The sequence below is a fragment of the Chrysemys picta genome, chromosome 4, assembly GCF_011386835.1.
Source record: "Chrysemys picta bellii isolate R12L10 chromosome 4, ASM1138683v2, whole genome shotgun sequence".
Lineage (NCBI taxonomy): Eukaryota > Metazoa > Chordata > Testudines > Emydidae > Chrysemys > Chrysemys picta.
In genome coordinates this window covers 136,643,389-136,665,032 of record NC_088794.1, presented here as the reverse complement: position 1 = coordinate 136,665,032, position 21,644 = coordinate 136,643,389, and positions in this window count along the sequence as shown.

Here is a 21,644-nt window from a genome sequence, read left to right as displayed (position 1 = left end):
GTCTCTCAATCTGGAACCTTTACCAGCGAAAAATTGATGTAAAACATTAGAGAAAAGCTGTGTGTAATATAATAGACCAAAGTTTCAAAGACCCAAACAAAATACGAGCTGCACAAAATATATGCAATCCCATTGGACCCAATCATGGGGTCTAGTCAAGCTGCTCTTCGAACAGAACTCCAAATGGGGGGGCAAAGTTAGTATTATAGGCCCAGATCCTCACAGGTATTTACGCACCTACCTTCCATTGATTTCAATCAACAGAAGGAGCCTAAATACTTCAAGGAGTCGCCAATCATCAGCCTCAGCCTGTTCAGTCCTTGGCACAATTTAGAGAAGCCTCAGGACCGCTCTACATTATGCCCAGCTGTAGCAGTTTCCTATGGCTTCAGCAGCTGGGGAACCACCTAAGTGCTGCAGCCTCTGGCCATGCCTTCCTCTACCAGCCAAGCCCCCAGCATTCCACCTTACGCCACTGGAGCATTCTCCTGTAAGGGGAATGCACAGCTGACCACTTAGGCCAGTTTTATGTCTGCTTTATGCCATCAGAAAAGCACAGAACAGAAACGATGGGGGCCAGATCTGGCTCATTGTCCTGCAAAATATTGCATATGTGGTATAGATAACCGCCCATGCAGACAGATAGCTGTGGGTCCATTTCCCAGATATACATACATAAATGTGTAGTGTTGCAGGTGCAACTGTTTCATGTACTTTTGCACAGTTTAACCATTGCATATGCCTTTGAAAAAAATGGGGTAATGCAACGTTACTACTACTTATATCTGCATTTATTTAATTGACTCTATTCATCCTAGCACGTTGCTTGGGAAAGATGGGCGGGAGCAGTACTTATTTATTGGTGCATAATCCGATGGGAAATGTTGAACAGCAAAAGCAAAGATTCTGTTTTGTTTGTGGTTTGAAAAAAAAAAGACAGAATAACCATCAGAGTGGCTGAGTTTAAATCACGATATATGATCTATGTAACGGCTATTTTGAGAAAGTGATCGTTTAATACATTTTATTTGAAATTTTCCACTAGAACATTGAAAAGCTATCTGAGATCTCTTTGGACTAACTTGTAATACAATCCATTTCAGAGAAGCTCCCAGCAGCCTAAAATGAAACACCACATAGAAACATTGCCAATGTCTTTTTCAGCCTCCTCAAATGGTGTTAGAATCCCAAGTTAGGCTGTGTCAGGCATAAATACAAGGGGATGATGTGAGTTATTTACTGATTTACCATGAAATGTGGAGTGTTATTTCTCAAGACGTATGGAATGCAGCAACTCTACTGGAAACAATGACCACTATATAATATGTACTACTATTTGTTATTATATTTATTTATTTCTGAGTACTAGCAAGAGGGATATGGTGATGATCCCTTCCTGAAGGAATTGATGGTGTTACAGCCAGATTCTGGTATCCCTCACACACCCAGAACTCCCACTGAAGTCAATGGGTGATTGGCGTTACGTGGATTATGTCCTATACAGTTCAGACACACAGAATACCCAGTGAGCAGAAGGGGTGGGAGGTTAACATAAAACAGCAATTTCTAGGTTTGGGAGGGTGGGTTTTTGTCCAACCTGATAAGCATAACTAATGCTCTTGAATATCCATATGCCGCATGGGCATCTCCATTGAGAAATCTGCCTCTGAAAAGGAAGGTTTAATCATAGGAAAAGCACATTTTGCTGGTTCCATCTGGATATAGACATATTAGTCACTTCGACAATGAAGACTGTAGTAGTCACAACAGATTAGGAAAGACAAGATATGAGGCCAGGAAGAGATAAATAAAACTAGTACATATATGCTGAGGGAGATTTGAAAAGAATGAACAGTGTTTATAAAGGCTAGCCTGGTCATGCTAGAGGACAGCCTGTTGTCTCATATCAAACTAGCTAGTCTCATTTTTATTCTCTTTTATAAGAGACAGTGGGTTCTGAAGAGAGATAAAGGAGTGTACATACACTAGGTGGTATGGTGGGAAGTTATTTTTGTTGTTCCATATTTTTAAGCAGCAATGTTTTTATACCAGCATGATGACTGCTTGCTTTAAGAAAGCTAAACTGCTGTTGTGTGTCCTCACAATACTGTCTGGAGGAGGAGAATGGTGATAACCCAGTATTCCCAAAGAGATCTTGGAAAATTTACACTGTTTTTTTACCCCCCAAAAAAAAGTTCTAAAAGGCTGAGTCCCCGCCCCCCAAATAATAATGCACAATAATAACAATAAAAAAATTATTAATGTTGAAAGCATGAGGAAAGGAAGAAACATGTGGCTGCATTAAGCCTATGAATCTTCAACCATGCTGCTAGAATTCATTAAGGGCTAACAACGCTAAAAATGTTCTTTTTCACCATTTCAAATACTAATAAGCTTTATTTAATTTCTGAGACAATATTAGTCATAAAAATGGAATATAAATGTTAATAAGATAACTGATGTCTCCAAAGCTTTGTTAAACAGAATAGCCTGGGAAATTATAATGTATTTTATATTTGACAAACTGGTGAACACAAGTACACTAGGGAGAAGTTGGAGTCTTTAACTTGCAAACTGCATGGCATTATTTTTTAGTATGTCTCCTTCTTTAAAGGCACAGTAGCTTTTTTCCCTTACATGCAATGAAAATATTTCTCCAAAGCAGACAGTTGAAGAAAGAGAAGTCATTGATCTAGATGCCACCCATGGTCTAGACTCTAAAGTGTGGCTGCCATGGCACAGAAGGGAGAGTGGAGATTTTTCCTTCACTAGTGCATCCATGTGGGAGGCAGACAGAATCACATAGTCCTTTCAATGCTAGGCTCTGGGTTTAGCCAATGAGTCCAGAAACACTCCATGCTCCAAATAGGGTATGTCTGGCCATATTACAGGCATAACCATGGTGGTATCCCTACTGGAATCAGGCAGAAGGCTCTGGAGCAGCTCCTTTCTAAAAGCTTTAAGCCACTGATTTAGGAGGAGCCTAAAACTGAATATAGGTACCTAACTTTATGCGCCCAAGTTTGAAAACTGGGCTAAAAGCAACTTACCCAAGATCAAATAGCAAATCTATTACATAGTCAAAGATATATCCAAGGACTTTGGACTCTTAGTTCCCTGCTGAGCCACTGGGTCACTCTCCTTTCCGTTGCATTGCTTATTTGGATGAATACTTTGACCGAGTACTGAAAACACCAAAAACTGGAAAAGAAACCAAAAAAAAAACCCTGAAACATTTTCAGTTGCAAAATTGAATGGTAAAGAAAAAAAATGTGCATAAATATCTGCTGTCTATCACACACACAGATGTTAGCATGTGCAATCACTAGTGCATATTTGTACAGAGCTTTGGAGATGCAAAGAGCAAGTGTACATGTTAGCTTAAATTCATTCCTGGCTTGTGTTTGCTCTGACCCTGAAAGCAAGACAGAGACGCATCAGGACTAGAAATCCCAGCAACAGAGAGGTTATGTTGATGCAAGACAGCCACAGTAAACCCCTTCACCATGAGGCCTGTAAGTGACCAGTATTTTCCCCTGTAGCCAAGGGATGCACAGATTAGATGTAGTTGAAAAATGTTCGGCAAAACAAATTTCTGGCATTGGAAAATGCTGATTCAAATAAAACAAAACCTTTTGTAGGAACACATAGATTTCATCAAAATTTTTGACAGGCAATTATCGAAACCTTTCATCTCAATGAGGTCAAAATGTTTCATTTTGATGTCATCATTTGAATTTGTATTATTACGTTATATTAAAGTCAAAATAATAATGTTGAAATTAAACGTTTTGACCAAAGGTTTAGGTTGGGCATCAGAAAAAATGTCCTAACTGTCAGGGTGGTTAAGCACTGGAATAAATTGCCTAGGGAGGTTGTGGAATCTCCATCATTGGGGATTTTTAAGAGCAGGTTAGACAAACACCTGTCAGGAATGGTCTAGGTAATACTTAGTCCTGCCATGCATGCAGGGGATTGGATTAGATGACCTCTTGAAGTACCTTCCAGTCCTATCATTCTATGATATCAAACCAAAATATTTCAGGATAGATGGTATCGTGAAAAATTCAGAGATTTTGACTTTTCATCCCGATTCTGGACAAAACCCAAATTTTAAAATCTCAGAATATCGCACAGGACATCAGTTCTAGCTTTTGGCCAGCTCTAGCCCTGATTCATTATATCCCCATTGCAACCACACCCAACAGAAACTCCTGTAGACTTAACTAAAGTAGGCCTCCACGGGATCATAGCCCGTCTCTCTCTCTCTACTCATGAAGAACAGTGCTTCCTTCTGACTCTGGAAGTTGCAACTGATGCCAGCTCAGGTGTCTTTGGCTCACAAAGGTCCAGGTTTTCAGAAGTGCTCAGCACCTTTCAATTGGGGAAGATTCTCAAAGGAGCTCAACTCCCATTTAGGAACTAGAATACTTTGTGGGCACTAAACTCTTGAAAATCTGGCCCTGGGCACTTATTCTGTCCCCAGCTGTTTTATATAGTAGAAATATATTAAAAACATTAAAAGAACATTAAAGTTGCAAAATCAAGCACTCAAAAGTTAAGAAATGCCAGAATTAAGGTTGCTCGTGCAACCCTGCCCCTACTCTTCCCTCTCCTGCAAGCCTGTCTCTTTCTCTTTCTGCTTCTGTCCACCCCACTTGGCTCCTGTCCCTGTCCCCCTCTCCTGCTAACCATGCCCCACCCCTTGATTCCTGTCCCCTTACTTTTCTTCCCCTATCCATCCACTAACCAAATCCTGGCTCCTATTCCCTTTCACATTTGCTCTTTTCACCCCACACCAACCTGCATCTTCTGCTCCTTCCCCCCATTCTGGCTCCTGTCCTCCCTTCCTGCCCTGTAATATACCCCCCCAGCTCCAACTCACCTCCTCCTCTGCTCCTATCCACACATCCCACCATTTCTTGTCTCCCTCTGCCAAACCCCCTCTGCTCCCACACCCACCTAGGGTCCTGTTCCACCAGGGCCGGCTCTGGCTTTTTTGCCGCCGTAGGCAAGAAAGCCACCCGCCGAGCGGCCGGGGAGGGCGCCGAGCCCAGCCGCGGGCCCGCAATCCCCAATCGGGCCAAAGCGCCGGGGGGGTGGGCGGAGAGCCCGGCCGGGGCTCCGCTCTCCCCGGCAGCCAGAGCGCTGGGGGGAGGGCGGAGAGCCCCTGGCGGCCAGAGCGCCGGGAGGAGGGCGGAGAGCCCAGCCGGGGCTCTCCGCTCTCCCCGGCGGCCAGAGCACCAGGAGCAGGGCGGCGAGCCCGGCCGGGGCTCTCCGCTCTCCTCAGTGGCCAGAGCGCCGGGGGGGAGGGCAGAGAGCCCCTGGCGGCCAGAGCACTGGGGGGGAGGGCGGCAAGCCCGCCGCGGCTTTCCGCTCTCCCCGACCGGCCGTAGCGCCGGGGGGGAGGGCGGCGAGCCCGCTGCGGCTCTGCTCTCCGCGGCAGCCGGAGCACCGCGGGCAGGGCGGCGAGCCTAGTCACGGCCCCGCTCTCGGGCCAGAGCGCTCCGCCGCGCCGCCCCCCTCCAGGCGCCGCCCCAAGCTCATGCTTGGTGGGCTGGTGCCTGGAGCCGGCCCTGTGTTCCACCATCTCTCCTTAGCTCCTTTTCTCTCATCCATCCTCTCCCCTCCCCCCACATTCCTCGCTCTACATACCACACTGCCTGGGCATCTGCCTGGGGAACATGGGGCACACAAGGGAAACAGTATCTCTGCTGTCATATCATGTGCCTGATACCAGAGTGCCCTCCCTTCTCAGGAGGAGTGATCATAAGGAAAGTCCTGTTCAGCCCCTGCATCCCCCAAGTTGATGCATGAAAATGGAATCTTTGGAGAATTTAGCTGCCAAACTCTATCAAGTTTATACTCAGCATGTGCTAACACAGATTTTCAGACACTCATAACATGACCAAATTTGGGTAGAGTTTCACTCCAATGGCAAAAGGCATGTCTCTGCCCCAGGCAACCCACCTGCTAAATTTCCAGTCTATACTCCAACACATGGCAGCGCTAGAAATTCTCTATGCAATAGCTGTAAGAATTCTTTTTAACATGGGCAAAACCTGCCCCCTCCCCACTATCATTACTGGAAATGGCTGAGCCGTTTTAGCTAAAATAATTTTTTTTTAATGAGCTATAGGCAGATATCATCTGGCATGAAAATTTTCAGCCCAAACAGTTACAGTTTGGCAAAGTTAAAAGCAAATGAAAACAGGGTCCTATAATGGAATGTGTCAGGCAACCTTAGGAATAGGTAGCACTACCAGAGACACCTATGATATTGTTCTGCTCTTCTCCTCCTCCACGGTCTGGAGCTGCAGATGGTTGTGATTTGAGTGAGAGGCTGAGTGAACGGGAATTACAACAAAATGTTCTTTCAGTGGTTGGTGCTGCCTGTAGCCAGCTTTAGGAGAGGCAGGAGCTGTTGTAAAGCTCTGGCTGCATTAAAGTTTGTTGGATTTTAGGCATCCCTTTGGGTTCTCCTGATGTTACAATACATAAAGGTATTTGGAAGGATACTGGAATCACTGCCTTACTCTCTCCAAGGAATTAATGGATCACAATAAGGTTCAAAAGCTGCTCTGTGAAGTTAAGAGATAAGCCCCTCATTGCTCAAATCAGGCATCATCCTTCTAAAGCTGAATCTCTAGTACTGTAGTAATGCATGATGTTAGAACAAAGTCCTTAAGAAAGCATCTCTCCTGACAATATCAACATTCACCAATGCAGCATGTGGCTATTTAAAAAGAAAAGTGCTCTCTGCCTGGAAATTCTCCCACTGCACCGCTCAGGATGACTGTGCTTTGTACTACAATCAGGGACAACACAAGCTTTTGTGCGGTCCAAAGGGATTGGTACCAATCAATTCACTATCCTTGAATAAAATTTAATTTGCTTCTTCAAGAAGTGGCATTTATCAGGAATAATGATGCATCTGCATCTATGAAAGTATATAATCAAGCCAAAGCCAGACTTAGTACAATCCACCTCAAAGGAGCTCCCATAAATCTGTCAGTCATAACTGTGCACAGTCTACAGCTACTAAGAATAATGAAACTGAGTTTACAGCCAGCTGCTGGAACTCATAGATCCAGTGCCAAAACATGATCTGTGGCTACAGCCACGGGATGTCAAAGTTAATGTGAAGGAGAAAGGTGGTGGATCAGTACATAGGAGACAGAATTTAGAAGAGATCAGCAGACCCAGACACGATTTCATTGAATGCCACTATTCTTGCAAATACTTCATGTCAGAATTATAGCAGGAGAAAATATATTTGGGGCAGTATCCCAGAAATAAGATTGACTGTAGAAAAGATGGTAAGCTAGCATGACTCAGGGCCTGAGTCAGTGGGAGACTTTCCATTGACTTTAGTGAGGTTTGGATCAGGCGCCAACTACACAATTTTGTTAGGAATCAACAACAATTCTAATCATCAGCTATTTTTTCCCTTAAATGTAAGTCTCGCTTCAAATACATTAAACAATCATATCAGCCACTTAGAAATAATCAAGATGAAGAGCAAGGACTGAGGAACTGGCAAATTAAGAGGAAGCCGAAAAAATATCCAGTGAACTGTGGGTGGGAGTGAAATATGCATTCATACATGATGAGGGTGTAATTATTACCAGGAAGAAAAATAAATGGCAGAAATGGAAATTGAAGAACTCACTGGAAGCATTAAAGAAAGTGCAGAAAATTCAAGGAAGGAGACGTACCAGCATGAAAAGCAGAAATCAAATGTATTTAGAACATAACAATAGCCATACTGGGTCAGACCAATGGTCCATCTAGCCCAGTCCTGTCCTCCTACAGTGGCCAATGCCAGATGCTTCAGAGGGAAGGAACAGAAAAAGGGAATTTATTGAGCAATCCATCCCCTGTCGCCCAGTCCCAGCTTCTAAATGTCAGAGACTTAGGGACACCCAGAGCCTGGAGTTGCATCCCTCACCATCTTGACTACTAGCCATGACCCCTCTCCATGAATGTATCTAGTTATTTTTTAACCCAGTTACACTTTTGGCCTTCAGAACATCCCCTGATAACATGAATAGAGCTGTATGAAGTCATTATTATCTGTAATACAGTATTGCCTAGAGACCCAACCTAGATCAGGGCCCCATTGTGCAAACTGTACAAACATATAATGCAAGCCATTCCCTTCCTCAAATAGCTTGCAGGCAAAATAGACAAGACAGAATTACTATTCCCATTTTCCACATGGGAAAGTGAGGCATAAAGTGTTTCTCTTGCCTCCTCCACAGTCACCCAAGCTTCATTATGTGTGCTCTCTCTCAGAATAGCAGGGAAAAGAACCCCTAGTATCTCTGGGTCAGATGCTCTGGTCTGGCCTAACTGCACTTGATACAAGACCTAGATTGAGGAGAATGGGAGACAGAGGAAGGCAGGGGGCAAAGGAAGCTTTAGGTCCCGCAGTTCTTCGTTTGGTTCATCAATAGGCCAATCTCCCATAGCAGCCAGGGTTGATTACTCCCCTCTTTGAGAAGGTGGGCAGCAAATAAACAGGTGGCCATGAGGAGTTGGCTCCTCCCTCATAATGTGCTGGGGAGCACAGTTAAGCCAGTGCTGAAAGCAAAGGTGAGCTGTGCCATGAAAAGGGCTGGCACCAATTACTTCTCTCATGGGGCAAGAGGAAAGTAAGGCTAGAACTGTGAGGCTGTGTCACAGTTTGGTCCTGCTGGGCTCCTGGAGCAAGGCAACTGCATGCTGCCCCTCACGCAGGGCAGATTTCAAAGTGTACCTTAGAGTAAGGTACAACTTGACAGGAGCAAGGGCAGCAGAATCTGGCCTGTACAGTACAATGCACATACCTATACTCAGTAAGGATATGCTATATGTATTCAACCCCTTAGAAGAAGACACGGCAGTTTTGGATTATGGACAGACATGTCTAGTTGTTTAGCAGGCTGGGAACCCATAGTAGAGGTTGGACATGGATTTCCCCTATGCTCCCGCCTTGTGAGGGGGTACAGCAACCCTGTGTGCAAAGGGAAGAAGGGATTGAATAGAGCCCTGGGGAAGGGCAAAAGACAGTTGCATATAAGACAATAGCCCCTTGAAGAGGGGCCAGCACATGCCCAGGACATGATGAGGCAGAAGATTTGGGTTGTGTTCAGATTCTGGTTTACACTTCAGAGGCGGTGGACGTTCCGTGACTTGGCCAGAGGGCCGAGTCACCTTAGCGAAGGAAGCCAGTAGATGATTGTCAGAGAAAAAAAATGGAGGTAGAGACAGGTCCAAGGCAGGGAGACCTTGCTGCATTCATATATATGGCTTTAATACAACTGGGGTAATTCACAAGCTTCCCTTGTCATATTTTAAAAATTGTATGTGAAAAATTACAACTTCAAAGCTCTGAATCACAAGCTATTAGCACATGGACAGGTTTACCTAATAATGCGTGCATGGAAAATACAAATATGTGTATTTGTAATGAAATTTTATTACATTTTAAAGACTATTAGTATAATGAATTGAACATATAAGACAATTTTGTAAACTATACTGTACAGAGCCTTTGGGTGTTTGAAATGTACATCCTTAAGTATAATAGAGCTAGATTCTACCACCTTTTATTCACCTTCCTCTGAAAGGAAATCTATTCCAGCCTAAGATACTACTCAACATGAATATGGATGTGTGAATCTAGCCCTTATGTGTTACAGCAAGCATCCTGATCTGCATTTTGGTGTATTTGTTAGTACCATAAATACATCGTCATGCTTTAGGGCCAGATGGCAAACCCATACTCCAAATGAAGAACAAGTCACTCACAAGCGTAGTGTTACTGGACTCACTGGGGCTACTGCGGTGATTAAGGGTGTCACTAACAGCGCCAAAATATTCACAGTTTAGATGTCCATGACTTAAAGATAAAATAACATTAGTAAGATTATAGAATGTTTGGAAAAAATGAGACATAAATAGGAAAAAAAACAGTCTCTTGTGTCTTTGGAGAAAATAAAAAGATAGGAAGCAGTAATGTCAAGCAAGATGCAACCAAACCACCATCAGGCCACAATTAATATACATAATACTGGTGGAGGACTACAGTAGTTTAGGCGCCCATAAGTTAGCAAGGCAGCTTCTACCTGGCATGCAATGAAACTCTTTCGATATGTTAAGTCCAAAAATGGTTCCAGATCTGCTTATATTTGTAGGTTTTTATATTTTGTAAAAAATTGTTTTCAATTTTCAGTGTAACAATAATAATAATAATAATAAATTCCTAGCACTTATATAGCACTTTTCCATCAGTAGATCTCAAAGCACTCTAAGAAGGAGGTCAGCATCAGCAGAGAATTCAATCCTGATCCCAACCTCACTGAGGTCAATGGAAAGTCTCCTGTTGCTTCAAAGAGGTTAGGATCAGGTCCCACAGTCCCTTTAGCTCAGATGATTTCCATGTTGCTAACACTGAAGTTCTAAGGATCCACTTAATTTCACATTTGGATGGCACATATAATAGTAATGTATTTCCATAGATAGACGTTGGTGGAACTGCCACACTGATTGCAACATTAGGGCAGAGCTGCTGCTGTGAGAGACTGTGTCCCTCAGCTCCCACTGACTCAGTGAACATATTGACATCACCAGGCCTTGGAAATAGGAAAAGTAATATTCAATCTTTTTCTTCCTCTTCTTCTTCTTTCTTTTTGTCTTAACAGGAGTTGAAAGCACTAAATATCTGATAGCAGGCACTTGGCATTTCACAAGACTTTTAGGAATTCCCTCCAGAAGTGAAAAGAACAGGAGTACTTGTGGCACCTTAGAGACTAACAAATTTATTAGAGCATAAGCTTTCGTGGGCTACAGCCCACTTCTTCGGATGCTTATGCTCTAATAAATTTGTTAGTCTCTAAGGTGCCACAAGTACTCCTGTTCTTTTTGCAGATACAGACTAACACGGCTGCTACTCTGAAACCTCCAGAAGTGAGTCATTTTTCCAAAGCATATAGTTACCTTTGTTTTGGGAACACTTGCAGAAAGACCATTATTTGATTCAAGAATACCCTTCTGGATGACATTCAGCACACTTGATGCAAGATGTAAATATGACTCTTAATAGAGTTGAACTTCCGTTACCTGAGGTCTCAGGTGACACATGAACGTTTGGATAATCACAGAGCTTGCCTGCAGCCTCATTTGTGCACAGGTCTGTGCTTTCTTACAGATGTTGTCACTTGACCACAGTTCTTCTCTGCATGACTTCTACGTATGACTGCTGTCCTCAGGGTGCAGTAAACTCTAGGGGACATCACTGGCCAAGAGTGTCATTAACTGGGATTTGGTTAAATATATAAAAAGTTTTACCCAGGAAGGCAAAAATGAACAGAACTACAGGCAGTCCTCGACTTTACAACGTTCAAGTTACGACAAACAGCATTTACGATGTTTATAAATTGTCATTGTGTTTAGAATTTATGACGTCGATTTCGACTTTACGACACTCGATCTGCCATTGTTACTATGGTAAATTCAAGTTATGATGTTTTTGACTTAAGATGCAGTGTTCAGGAGCCAATTGTATCGTAAGTCCAAGGACTGCCTGTATTGTTACAAGATGTGTGAGTTAGTCCATTTAATAAGCCTCATTCAGCCACTGGGCTGAAATCTGCTCCACTCCCTGGAAATTCCCATCATTCGACAAATTATTGTAAGTCTCTTCATTATTGTGGTAAAAATATTTTCCCGCTAGTCAGACAGCAAATAGTGCAAAGTATAGTCGTAGTGCAAACAACGGAAATCACAGGTTTCTGTGCAACATTCTAGCGACTCTGTTCAATTAGCACAAAATTTAATTTGCACTAATTGGTCTGAGGCGAGGGGTGCGTGAAATTAACCTGACGCATTAATTTTGTATTTCATGGAGCTTGTTGTTTTGTTTTGGGTTTTTTTCTGCTCTAAATGGAAGTACATCCCTGAGCATCACAGGTATCTTCACTAGTTTCTAATCAGCATGTCTGGATATAAAGTGAGGTGACTGGAAAATGTGTAACAAATAAGCCAATGTGCATGCATGAGAGTATGTATCTAGCTATCTGGCCTAAAGAAAGAGTGCTATCAAGAAGAACTCTGTGGAGTTCGAAAGCTTGTCTCTTTCACCAACAGAAGTTGGTCCAATAAAAGAGATTACCTCACCTTCTCTCTCTACTATAATACTGTTTATTAAAGTGAAGTCTTTTCAGGGAACAAAAGCAGGCCCATTTTTAAGTGAGATGTCTGTTAAATCAACCTGTCAGAAAACTCACCCTACATTGAAGTGATAATTTCATTATAACAGTGAATGTGACTTGAGAGAGCCTTTTATTTGGTTAGGGTTTGATTTTTCAGTGAAGTATTTTACAGATGGACCAATACTTTGGCTGCTTTGTGCCTTAAGTCTCTAGTCTACAATATATTAAAGGAGTGGTTTACCATACTAATGTTGTATGAGGCCTGAATTGCTCTCATAATGTTAGACTTAACCTATAGGAGACTCAGCTCTGCGTATGGAGCTGCATGTTGTGGTGCCAATCGGAGGAGATCAGGGAAGATATTGTACCTCAGTCATTCCCCTCTTAGTTTCTCTGGAGTTCTGCTTTGCTGCTGGGGTTTGGGGGAAGTGAGCTATGTCAGCCCTTTACAAGATGAAGCATATTCCCCACCTTGCATCCAAAAGCTCTCTCACCAGCACATGCTGCAGAGGTTCCATTGCTCTGTCCCTCCCTGGCCACTGTTCACATCCTCCCCACCTACTTGATCATGAGGGTGAATGTCAGGTACACAGCCTCTCCTCTTCTGACTCAGATCCAAGATCCAGGGAGGTCCCACAAAGTCATGGCAAGATGGGGATGGGGTTCTTACTCCTTTGTGTGACTGCTGAGGCTGAAGTAACAATGCTCATCATTTTTTATGTGTCCTTAGAGCTGGGTAAATATAGTAAACACTTGTCTGTGATTACTAAGTTGAATTTTTAAATGAATCGGTTTGGCCATATTTATTTTTCCTGTGTATCTGCTGACACAAGCATTACAGCAATGGCATTTCCTGGCAAATTCATGAAAAGTACATTGACGAGACCAAATGATTATGGGCACAGCATAAGAACTAGAGCAAAATGGACTACAATAGAGTAACATGCAAAAATATTTGTAGAAACCAAACTGCAAACTGTAAATTTGCATATGCAAGTGTTCATGTTGGAAGTGAGCTCATCCAGCGAATGGAAACAATACCATGTGATCTCTATCACCAATCACAACTAAGTGACACAACTCAATTATCATATAATTACAATCCAAAACTGGATGAAGAAGTTCAAATAATTAATATGTTCAAGGAAATCACAAACTTTTTCCATGATGTTCTGAAAGCAGAAAAATTAGATTAAATTCAGTGAATACACCATTTATTATGAATTATTTGCAGAACTCTAGTTTTATTTGTTTTCCAATAAAACAGTTTGGTCCTCTAAATACTATCTGTGTTGATTTATTTGTAAGCATTATTAATTTCAACTTTTAACAGCAGAATGGGCTTTTTCTCACAGTACATTTAAAATACATACCTTTTTTAAAATTTATTCATAGCTGGATGAAAAGCTTGATGTTTTCACCTGACAGACCCATGGAACCTCTCCCCTAGCAATTCTGAGATCTCACATATATCAAAGAGCTTTACAGTACCAATCAGGTATCCTAAAACAACAGTGTGACCACTGCTTTTAAATGATCTTTTGTGTATTGCACAAGTTCTGTTCTTTACAAGACAGATTGGGATGGATTCTGTTCTCATTAAAATTGAGTTCAATAGAGTTATTCCTGATTTACACGGGTGTAAGTGGGATCAGAACCAGGCCCATCATTCAAAGATATTTTTGTATTTATTTAAATGCAAATTCAATTATATAAATGACAAGTCAAAGATAATGTGAATCTGTGAGTAGCAAACAGAATGCTCTACATACTCATATTTTTTAAAGCAACAGAACACAAATGAGGGTTTATGTTTCTATCATTCTCCACCTAAATTTGCCTTTGATGGGACTGCTTCATTTTGAATCAACTCCCATCTTCCCCTTAATTGTTCTGTCAACCTGTTTGGGATCTCATCTACCTTCCTCATTATGGCCTTCAGAGGGAGGGCTTCTTCCACACTGAGAGTCAAGAGCTGATCATGTCCCTCATTTAGACTCAACACATCTTTCCACAGCCCACTAATTGCATGGCAGCTCAGGCTCATTTGTCTTCCCAGATCGTTAAAATTCATCACCATGCTCTGTGAGCTCTCACTCCTGCCCTCGGATGGGCAGCTGTAGATTATTTAGCCAGACCAATCCCTAATGTTTTTAACTAGAAACTGACCCCAGCACCTGAGCACCTGCTGGGCTCTTAGTCTCTGTCATGTTAAAAGAGTGCACAGAAGGACCTGAGCCATCAAAAGCATCCTGCTGCATTACATTAAATATTGATAAAAAATATGCAAATTGTTTATTGATCTTCACCAGGAAGGCCCGAGATAATGAGAGAGAGACTGTTTGAGACGATGCTTGGGATTTCTAACGGTTTGTTTTTTTGTGGGGTTTTTTTTTTACATTGTTCTGTGTTGTTGATAGCTAAAGTTTAATGAGGTCTTTTAGTTCACCTGGTATTTCAGACTTTACTACAGGTTTGAAGATAAGAGATCAATGTACCTTTAGTGTGCATCACTACCAGCAAGTGATCCACCTTCAAGGGGCAAAAATGTTTGTACAGGTGCAATGCCAGCAAATCTATACATATTGGCCTGGTTAATATTGTACTAATCTCCCACTCTAGGAAGGTGCCTTATTCCTAATTGTGTTTATTTTCCATGTAGATAAAGCTAGGATATTTCAGTAGTTATGCTCCTGGTGAGGAGGCTCAAAATTATTAGTAATTAATACCCTGAAACCAGTTCTTCTCGGACTACTAATTGTACTGCATATGCTTCCTCTCCTTTATTTGATTGACATGTGACAGATTTTGGCTGTCTATCTTGTGCCTTCATATGCTTAGGGGAAGATGCATTGGAATCATAACCTGGTATTTTCTCTACTTTTTTCCTCCACAATGTTTCAGGTACTATCTGAAATAAGGGATGAGATGTCCAGAGAAGGTGGACAAAGCGACCTTTGCTCCCAGTGCAGACCAGTCATTGGAAATTGTAAATCTGTCTTGTCTTGTTTATCTGCAGTACGTCACCTCAGCTGGACCCAAGTTTTAATTCAGCTGGGTGATGTGACTGAAAGCAGCCACTGATTAAACAAATCCTTAGAGGGCTGCAGCATGTCCAGGAAACAGAGGGTACAGCTACACTGCCAAAAAAATCCACAGCAGTGAGTCTCAGAGCCCAGCTCAACTGATGCAGGCTTGACCATGGGGCTACCAACAGCAATGTAGATGTCCTGGCTTAGGCTGGAGCCTGAGCTCTGAGACCTGGCGAAGCGGGAAGGTCTCAGAGCCCAGGTTTCCAGCCTGAGCAGCAATAACTACACTGCTATTTTTAGCCCCCTCACATCAGCCCTAATCAGTTGACCCAGGCTTTGAAACCCACTGCTGCAGGTCTTCTTTTGCAGTGTAGAAATACCTAGAGAGAGGGAGATCACAAGTGTCTGAAAATGCCTGAGTTCAGGATGCAACTAATATCATTCAAAGTAAAACTTCCAGTGAAATATAGACTTTATTTGCAGACTGGCCAAAGAAGAAGCCTAGATTCTTTGAACACCAGTGTTATTATTATGTGTATTAAAGTATCACCTGGAGGCCCATCGTGCTAGGTGCTGTACAAATACACAGTAAGTGATAGTCCTTTCCCCCAAAGAATTTCCAATCTATTTTAAGACAGATAAAGGGCAGGAGGGGAAACAAAGGCAGAGAGGTGAAATTACATGCTCAGGGTCACAGCAGATTAATCATAGAATATCAGGGTTGGAAGGAACCTCAGGAGGTCATCTAGTCCAACCTCCTGCTTAAAGCAGGACCAATCCCCAACCAAATTAAAGCAGACCTGCAAACATAACCCAAGTCTCCTGAGTTCTAGTCCAGTGCCCTGTTCACTGGATCATGCTGTGACTCAGCGACATGTCCCAAAGGCAGTGGTCTCTTTTGTTCATTTTAATAAACTTTTTCAAAAGTGGGCTCTTCTCCAGGATAGGAGGCTTCTACTTCGGGCAGGGCACAGTAAGCAGAGCTGGTTGGAACATTTTGAACAAAATATGAGAGAAAAAACCAAGAGATACTTGTGTGGTTACAGTACTAGAGGGGGACCTAGGTTCATGTCCCCAGTCAGGCTGATTTGGAATGATGTGGCATGAAAAACTCAGCTATAAACCAACTAGAGCAGCAATTTGAGCTTGGGCTCAGTGGTTTGAGCATTGGCCTCCTAAACCCAGGGTTGTGAGTTCAATCCTTGAGGGGGCTATTTAGGCATGTGGGGCAAAAATCTGTCCAGGGGTTGGACCGGATGACCTCTTGAGGTCCCTTCCAACCCTGATATTCTATCATCTTACACCAGCACTCTAACTGGGCCTGGACACACATGTACCTTCCTCCTCAGATCAGAAGGTTCTGGATCTGCTCTAAAAGTGAACATTTTGACACAAGTCATTTTTTGGTGATGATGTTCAATAGGCTTTGTTTTCATTCCAGTGCAGAACCAAAACAAATGTTGAAGCCCCGAAAGTGGCCACAAAACAGACTTATTGTTCTCCAGCCAGTTCAAATGGTAAGGCTGTTCTCAGCCCATAGAATCTCAAATATTCTCTGTGTTTCCAGAAGCAGCTGTCTCCCCTCAGTATCCAACAGAAATAAATCTGGATTCTCACTGTTGAATGAACTATGAGGTATTGTACCACACTGTCATTCTGTCTGTCTAACCTGAGAATACGGGAGGAAAAAGGATTCTGGGGGGTTGAACTAGAACAGGGTTAAATTCTACAGTGAGTGCAAGAGGGGGCTGGAGAGTCAGCTGTGTTTGGTTGTCCAGAGCAAACCAGAAAAAAATGTTAAAAATTAGTTGAGAGCACAAAGTGATTGATGGGCCAACCTTCCCCTCATGCAGATTGATGTCACACCATTATGTATGTCAGGGTACAATGGGCCTGAATTATTAATTGTTCTACAGTTGCCCTCCCATGAATGATACAGTCCCTCAACTCATCACACAATGTACATCCTGTACATGTAGAACAAGAGCGAGATCTTCCTTGCATGCCCACATAAACTGAATTTTTTTTAGCTCTGACAATCTCTCACTGCCCTCAACCACCTGAAAGAACCAACTAATTTAGAATTGTAAACCAGCAGGGAAAACAATCTTCTCTCTCTTTCACACCAGAGTATTTAATTATGAATTTATGCAAACAAAAATTTCAGAGCTCTCACTGCTCCATCAGTCTCTTGCCTGAGGTGCTTTCAAGCCCACAACAGCAGAACAGAGGGGGCGGAGTAAAGTCCCAGCATTTCAGAGACAAGCAGCTTTGAAAGCATGTTTCAGCCTGTTTAGTGCGTGGCCGTATTCATTTAGAATTGTTCAAACAAGAGTCATCTGCTTGAATGCAGTTTTATTTAAAGGCCCATTTATTCAGACAAATGAAAACTCATTTAAACAAGAACAAAAGCCAAATACAAGCACGAGACAATATGAGGATGCCACTAATGTGGCCAAGGAAAACATGTTTCTCTCCCTAGTGACTGTATTAGAACTGAAAAGACAGACAAAGGGCCTCTCACTTATACCAGTGTAGGTTAGGATGAAGTCCATTGAATTCACTGGTGTTAGGACAGTGTAAATCTATTGTCAATAAGAGGAGAACAGGGCCCATAGTGTCCTTCTGCTTTGTTACTAAATGAAATTTGTTTGAAATCAGAGAAACTGACTCCCATATACACTAAGGTCACATTACACTCTCTGGCAATCTAAAGGGACTTCAATGTGAGTAAATTATATTTACACACACTGTGTGGCCCTTTTATACAGATGGAGTGGTGTAAAGTGGCTTCAGTGTAAATGGGAATCAGGTCCAGAGTTTCAAAGTCAGAGGAAAACACTGACTTTCCTAATGGATATAGTTTAACTATTATTTGCCTACCATTTAACTATTTAATACTCCTAAAAATAACTCCCGACAGCCATGAATTAAAGCTTATCTGTGCAGGAGACAGAGCCTTCTTCAGGAGCTGGTCTGAAGTTGTGGAATGACTCTCCATAGAAACTAAGGGCCACCACAAACCGCACCACTAGAGCTGTGTGGAGAAAAGTAATTTCATTTCACAGAGGATTTCGATACATTGAAATCTAGTTTTGATTTGGAACAAAACCCCAAACATTTCAAAATTCTCCACAAAAGGGAAAGTCCCCGACACAGAGGCATTCTGCCTGGCTGGCTGCATCTGACGCATGGACCTGGGAAACTCTGGGATCTCTGACTCAAGGCCAGGCTGCCTCACAGCTGTGGACCATGGAAGCCTTGGGACCTGTGACTCTAAGGCAACCTGCCTGACTGGCTGGGGTTCCTGGCTAAGAGGCAGTCTGCTTGGTGGACCTGGAAGACCTGGGAACCCCATTCTGCAGCAGCATGCATGGCAAGCTGTGTAGGAATTGAGGAGCCTAGGAGCTTGAAAGCTCCCAATCTGTTCACCAGGCAGGTTGCTAAAGAGCAAGGCAAATGAACTGGCAGGAAATGAGACAGGTTTCCAATGGGAGCCCTCCTGCTTTCCATTGGACCTATGTTGAAATCAACCCATCTCCACAGAATGTTTCGATTTCAGTTAATCAGCATTCTCTGGTGGAAAAATGTTCGTCAGAGAATTTCCAAGCAGATCTAATCACCACATTCCGCTCCAAGGGTAAGACACACTTCTTCAACTTTCCTTCTGCACCACAAACACATGGCAGCGTGTACATTTAAAAACAAAAACAAAACCTGACCACCACTACTCTGCACACAAGATTCTCCCCCATGGGAGAGGATGAGCAAGCAAACATACCACACGTGACAGATGTCAGTCATGTCACTTAATACACTATTGAAAGGGGCTCCTATACTATAGTTATGAAAGAGATATAAGAACCTAGATAGAATAAAATCAAAAATTTTAACAACATCTTTTTCACTAAAAATGTAGGGGCTTCCCCATATTTATTTTTTTAGTAGTGGGTGTAGTATTGATTTTTTGCTCAATCACTTGTAAGGGAATGTTTTTTACAGACATCATACAAAGAAAATTGAGATGTGTGCGGTATTAAAAATCAAAACCCAGGAATAACAAGCTTTCAACAAGGCTGTAGAACAGGCACACTGATTGTTGCCCCTGTGAGGGGTGCCTTGACAAACTACCTAGACATTGGGCCCATACCTGGTTTGCATACGATGGATCAAATCGTAGCCAACCTCATCTTTAATATGGAGCTACATCTCTTGGGAAACGACAATCCTATATCCAAGTGGCCAAAAAGGAGCATTGTTTGCTATGCTCCATTGTCTCTGGCTCCGTATTAAAGATGAGAGAGTCAGAGGGGCCAGTGTAGGCTTTCGTGAGCTGCTTGTTAGTCCCCACTCAGCAGAAGACATTTCAAAAGCCATCCCAGCCCTCCATTCAAAATAGCTTAGGACAAAGAAAAATAGCTGTAAGCCTGTGTTCTTTTCTACTGATGAGACCTTTCCGCGCTTCCTCTTTGAGCATCAGCCAATCAGACTATATTTGTACAAAGAGGTGAGCATAGCAACAGCCCACACGTGGTAAGTGAAGAAACAATTAGGTTAATGTAAGCATTTAAGCCCTTTGAATACAACACTTCCTCAGCCAGCAAGGCCATTCTGGGGAAGCAAGATGTTTGTTTAATAGTGAGTGGCCTTGTTCTCCCCTGTATCTCCACTGATTTCTTTGGGGCTACCCATCCCATAGAGCGCTTCTGATGCAGGGAGAGAGGCCAGTGAGGGTAGGATTCAGCAAGAGCCACATAATGTTACTTGGTGATTGGGGAGCTGGATGATGATGGGAGAAGGGGTTCTGCCACCCTCCCACGCCCTGCTTATCAAGAAGAAGGAGAGATGGTCTGGCTGATGAGCCCCCTTTACTGCTAACAGCTTCATGTCAGAACTGTCAGCTGCCTCTAGTCTCACTATCTACCAGAGCCCACCAGCCACACCACCCCCTCAGGAAAGGCACTGCCTCCCTTCAGACATCAATTCCCAGCACCCACGCTGCCTTATATAACGTTACACAATGGCGCAGGCCAACAGAATCTCTGCCCCCATTGCTGCAGAGGAGAGACAGTATCATAGAATCATAGAATATCAGGGTTGGAAGGGACCTCGGGAGGTCATCTAGTCCAACCCCCTGCTCAAAGCAGGACCAATCCCTTTAGCTGGGCAGCCACTGAGCAACTACTAAGGTCCTGCTGTCTGTGGGTCTGATTAGCACTCCATGGACATAGAGGCTATCCAGGGTGCAGAGTTATGAGAAGGCTTCATAGCCATATACCGAGTGAGTCAGGATTACATAGGGGTGGGAGGGAAGCTGAAGTACAGTGTACATGTCTCAGAGGTAACCTCATCATGGACAACAATGGAATAAGGCTGATGACTTACTGACCTTTTATCCTTATAAAGCCTACTCTAACACAACAGAATTGTAATTCCAGATTGTCGTGGCAATTGATAGATATTAATTATTCCCACCTTTTATTTTTAAAAGTTAAATATTTTAGTGAGAAAAACTTTGGAACTAGGATAAGGCTTATTCAGTTATAGAACCTGGCCACTGGGAATTCATGTGGCACAGCACCAGCTTGGCTGAATTGGGCTCAACATGTCAATAAAAATAAAATGCTTTTAGAAGTACATTGAGACAAAGTTGTACACTCATACAACCCCTACTGAAGTCAATGGGAGATGCACACATGGATGTACTATTTGAAGGCAGGACCGGTCCTGCTGTTGTTATATTGGTTTTCCATTTTACCATAAGAAACAGAAGGAAATTTGGAGCTTCTGAATTTACATTTCACAGAGCCAGTAGGTTGCTGCAGTATCTAGAACAATCAAAAAATGTAAATGGTTATCCATTGTGCTGTCAGGCAGGAAATGTGTTATTTACTGACTTGAAAATGGAAAACCGAAATAGAACCAACACTAGGGGCCTGAATCAATGCCTAGTGAAGTCCGTGAGAGTTTTTCCATTGACTTGAATGAGTTTTGGATCAGGTCCTAAGGGATTTCTTCTTTATTAAATAAATGAATGACAGAAATGCAGGTTGTTTTGAGAGAGCATTTATGGTAGGTGTGTGGTCACTTCAGATCAAATTGTTCTATAGCTCTTCTTGGTTTTCTTCTTGTATTTGATTTCTCTTTGTTTTTATTTCATATTAAATTTTGTCTGCTTGTAGCTGTAAAGGATACTGTGCATGGAATCCAATTACTGAAAGCTTTGACTATCCTGGTGAATATACTTTGATGATAAAGTTAGCACAGAGAGAGTGGTTTCGGGTTGTTGCTCTTTGGACAACTGGTTGGGTTTTCTTTGTGTTTTATTGTTGAGTCAAATTCTGCAGTCCTTGTTGTGGCACCATTTTAATGGTGCGGAAGCCTAGGTAAGGAATTCAGCATGTTATCCTTTATG